This window comes from Chrysochloris asiatica, unplaced genomic scaffold (assembly GCF_000296735.1).
Source record: "Chrysochloris asiatica unplaced genomic scaffold, ChrAsi1.0 scaffold00653, whole genome shotgun sequence".
NCBI lineage: Eukaryota > Metazoa > Chordata > Mammalia > Afrosoricida > Chrysochloridae > Chrysochloris > Chrysochloris asiatica.
Window position 1 is genome coordinate 102892 of NW_006409171.1, and position 4976 is coordinate 107867.

The following is a 4976-nucleotide window of genomic DNA, read 5'->3' on the forward strand; positions in this document are numbered from 1 at the left end:
GTCATGAGTCTTACTAATATCATTGCATTCTATGTCTTGTCAATAGTCATGAGTCTTCCAGTTCTTTTGCTCTCATTCTTCCTCTTCTTTCCACAAATATATATGTTTTCCATTATTTTAACATCATTAAGAGGCTCTTTCTCTTTTTACTTATATAATCAAGTGCATAATTTTGAGGAAAGCATGATAAAGAAGTCCTGGTATGGTGCAGTAGGACATACACTGAACCACTAACAGCAAGGCCAGTTTGGAACTCTTTGGAAATTCTATTCAGGGCTGCTTTGAATAGACACACAGCAATAACAACAGACCAGGCTTACAATGAATATTTTTCCTGGTGTCTTATTTGGTTTGTTTTCTTCTAATGGATTTATTGTATTGAATGGATGTGAGTTTGACTTTTCTTCTTAATCACATTGTCTTCTTGTACTTTTTTCCTACTCTGGTAGAGTTCACCCATTGATTCCTGCTGGAGTGTTGGCTAAAATCTAAGTCTTTTTGTCTAAATCTTTTAAATGTCTCTTTGTGAGGGAAGCAGTTTTTCTATGAACAAAGATTTGACTTTTAAGAGGACATGCTGAATCCATTGGAAGGATAACAGAAATGACTTATCCCACAAGCACACACACACACAAAATATATTCTGATATAAACCATAATCCTCTCTAGGGGTATGGAGGTGAGAACAATGATGTCTCACAGGAAAACCAAGGGAGTGCCTGCTGATCCTTCAGTCCTGGTATTAAAGGCAGCAGAAGGCTCAGGGGAGAGCGTATTGTTTAGCACTCCTGGAGGACAGGAATTCAAGATGTTTCCTAGTGATGAGATTTTTCTATTGATGTCTACAGAATTGTTGACAAGATGGTCTACCTGAGACCCTTGTTAAGAGGGAAAGTTTCTGAATCTCTGGGAGACATCTCTAGTATGAACACTTCTAGTACGATCTTTTTGAGATCCTGAGATACTCAAATCTAATATAATGTACATGTTAGAAGATCATGGGAGAAGATATTTAGAATGTGAAATGTGCAAATTTTTTCCTCAGTTTTACTCCTTAAAATATCATGTTCAAATTTGTGCATATAATGTGTGTGCATTTCTCAAAGAGTAGCAAGATAATGTCAAAATATTCATCTATCATTAAGTAAAAAAATAAAGCAGTAGCATTACATCACACTCCTCACTTCCAGTGAAAATCACTCTCCTAAATTCTGTGTTTTTTTGATGTTCTCTTATTATGTGAATCCTAGGAAAATGCCAGGGTTTAAGAATATTTGTCATACAAATACTAACAGTTTCATATAATTTAATTACATATTTTTATCATACCAGTGTGTTCCTCTCTACAACTTAATTCATAAATCTATATTTTAACTTGTTAGTTTACTCATTAAAAAAAATAAAACTTGAAAAATGCACATAACATAAACTACCATTGTAAACATTTCAATGAATGCAATTCAACAGCATTAAGTATATCCACACTGTTGCATAGCCTATAAAATTATTTGGCCCCAAACTTTTACATCACCTTAAAAGGAAACCCCATATGTATCAATCAGTCATTCATAAAGCTTTTCTCTCTGAAGAATTTTAGCCACTTATGTACTCTGTCTCTATTAACAAACAAACAAAAATTCCACTACTGACAATTCAATTCCTACTCATAGCAATCCTATATAGGGTTTTTGATACTGTAAATTTTTATGGGAGCAGGCAACTTCTTCTTTTTTATTGGAGTATCTGGTGGATTTGAATTGGACACCTTGTGGTTAACAGTCCAGTACTTATTCTAATCTGATATTCCATATTAATAAAGCTTTACAAAATGTAGAATTTGGTGTCTGTCTTCTATTACTTAGCATAATGATTTCAAGGTTTGCAAATATTTTAGCAATTATCAGAATTTAATTCCTTTCATATAGAGTGATGTATCTTTGTATTGATTTACAAAGCTAGTTCAAGCAGACTGCAGACAAGGATATGGGATCAGGAGTATTATGGGCTGACATAAGATGAACATTACTGAAAGCAGAGAATACAAGACAGATGCTTGCTTGTACTCTATTGCCAATGCAAAAGCTTTCAACTGTGTGTAGCATGACAATATATGGACAACATGATAGAGAATGAGTATTCTGGTGCACTTAATTGTGCTCTTGAGGAAGCTGTACATAGAACAAAAGGCAGTTGTTGAAAGAGAACAAGGGAACAATTAATGGTTTAAAATCAGAAAAGGTATGTGCCAGAGTGGTATTCTTTTGCTGTATGTGTTCAATCTGTATGTTGAGCATATGATCCAAGAAACTGGAGACAAGAAACTGGCATCCAGATTAGCGGAAGACTCATTAATACCCTGAGATATGCGAATGATACAACTTTACTTGCTGAAAGTAAAGTAGACTTAAAATACTAATAAAGATCAAAGATCACAGCCTTCATTATGGGTTACATGTCTATGTAAAGAAAACATGATAAATGGAGTAAGATTCAAATTAGAAAATACTTCATTTTGCTTGGATCCATTATCAACACACACGGAAGTAGTAGTCAAGAAATTAAACTAAAGCTTTTTTTCCTTTCCCCTTCTTGCTCTTCCTCCTCCTGCTCCCTTTTCTTCCTGTACTCTGTCTGCCACTTCTTCTGGCAAGAGGGCATTCACCCCCTGGTCAGTGATCAATGGCAGCCATGACTGTGAGTACCCAGTGTCTTCACCCAGGCACACAGAAAGAAGTCTGTAGACAGTAATAGCACAAAACACCAGAGAGTGTAGGTACAGGGGACAATCACAGAACTCGGAACTACATACAAAGGAATATTTATAAGTCTTAAATATTTACTGCTAGTAGAATTAGTAGCAGAAGCAAGAAAATTGGTGTTTGCTGAGTGGCGGCTGCAGTCAGATGTCCAGCCTAACCATCCTGAGAATGGTGTAGTCACCAAATACATGGGAATTGAATAACATCTTGCTTAAATGCTTTAGAGTAGTAGAAGAAATAAAACATGAATTCACAAAGTTCCTAGAAACAAATGAAAATGAACACACACATGCTATAATCTTTGGGACATGACAAAAGTATTACTGGGAGGAAAATGTATTGCAATAAATGCAAACATCCATAAAGAAGAAAGAACACATTAACATAACTTCTCCAACAACTAGAAAAAGCCCAGCAAACTAAGTCTACAGTCAGCATAAGAAAATAAACCATAAAGATTAGAGCTGAAATAAATGAGATAGAAAAATAAATAAATAAAAAAGAATAAACAGGACAAGATGTTTGTTCTTTGAAGGAGTTAATAAAATTAACAAACCATTGGCAAACCTAACAAAACAAAAGTGGGAGAAACACAAATAATGCACATAAAAAACTACATAGGTGATGACACCACAGGACCGATGGAAATAAAAAGGAAAATAATAGAATGTTATGAAGAGTTGTATTCCAACATATTTGAAAATCTAGAAGAGATGGATGCATTTTTTGGGAAAGCATGGCCTACCTAAAGTTATAAAGAGTGAAGTTGAAAAATTGAACAGACCTATCACAAAGGAGCTCTGGTAGCGTAGTGGTTACGAATCGGGCTGCGAACCTTAAGGTCAGCGGTTCAAAACTACCAGCCGCTCCGCGGGAGAAAGATGAGGCTGTCTACTCCCGTAAAGATTTACACCCTCGGAAACCCTGTACAGGGTCGCTATGGGTCGGAACCGACTCGACGGCACTTAACAACAACAACAACATCACAAAGGAAGCAATTGACCAGGTCACAAAAAAAACTCCCAACCAAAAAGTGTCCAAGTCCAGATCCTCCACGGATGCATTTTGGCAAACATTCAGGGAGGAGCTGTCACCAGTTTTACTCAAATTAGTCCAGAATATAGAAGAGGTTGGAAAATTTCCTAATACATTCTATGAAGCAAGCAAAACCCCCATACCAAAACCAGGGAAAGACAACACTAAGAGAGAAAATTATAGACCAATATCTCTCATTAATATAGATGGAAAATTCTCAACAAACTCCTAGCCAACAGAATTCAAGAACACATAAAAATATATATAAATATTTATACATTATGACCAAGTGGGATTCATATCAGGAATGCAAGTATGATATGATTCAAAATTAGAATATCAATCAATGTAATCTACCATATAAATTAAAAATAGGAAAAGAATCACATTATCATATGAATTGATGAAGAAAAGGCATATAACAAAATCCAACATTCATTCCTACTAAAAACACTCAACAAATTAGAAATTGAAGGGAAATTCCTCAACATAATTAAGAGCATACACACACACAAAACCAACAGCCAACATCACTATCAGTGGAGAGAAACTGAAAGCCTTCCTTTGCTTACAGAAACCAGACAAGGATGCCCTTCATCACCATTCCTACTCAAAATTGTGTTGGAAGTCTTAGCCAGAGCTTTAAGGCAAGATAGGGAAAGCAAAGGCATTAAAGTTGGCAAACAGGAAGTAAGACTCTATCTATTTGAAGATGATATGATTCTATACATAGAAAACCCCAAAGACTCAGAAAAAACAAAAACTATTGGAAAATCATTAAAAGAGTCATCAAAGTAGCAGGATATGAGAAAAGATCAGTTGGATTCTTCTAAACTAATTATGAAAACACTGAAAAGGAAATTAGGAAAGCAATACCATTTACAATAGCAATCCAAAGGATGAAATATTTATGAATAAATCTAATCAGAGAAACAAAGGACCTATACAGAACAAAAAACAAAAGAACGCTACAAAACGCTGCTACAAGAAACCAAAAGGGACTTACAAAAATGGAAGAATATACCATGCTCTTGGATAGAAAGACTTAACATTGTGAAAATGTCAATACTACCCAAAGCAATCTACATCTATAATGCAATCTCAATCTAGATCCCAATGACATTCTTTAGACAGATGAAAAACAGTTGCAAACTCTATATGGAAAAGAAAAGACCCAGGATA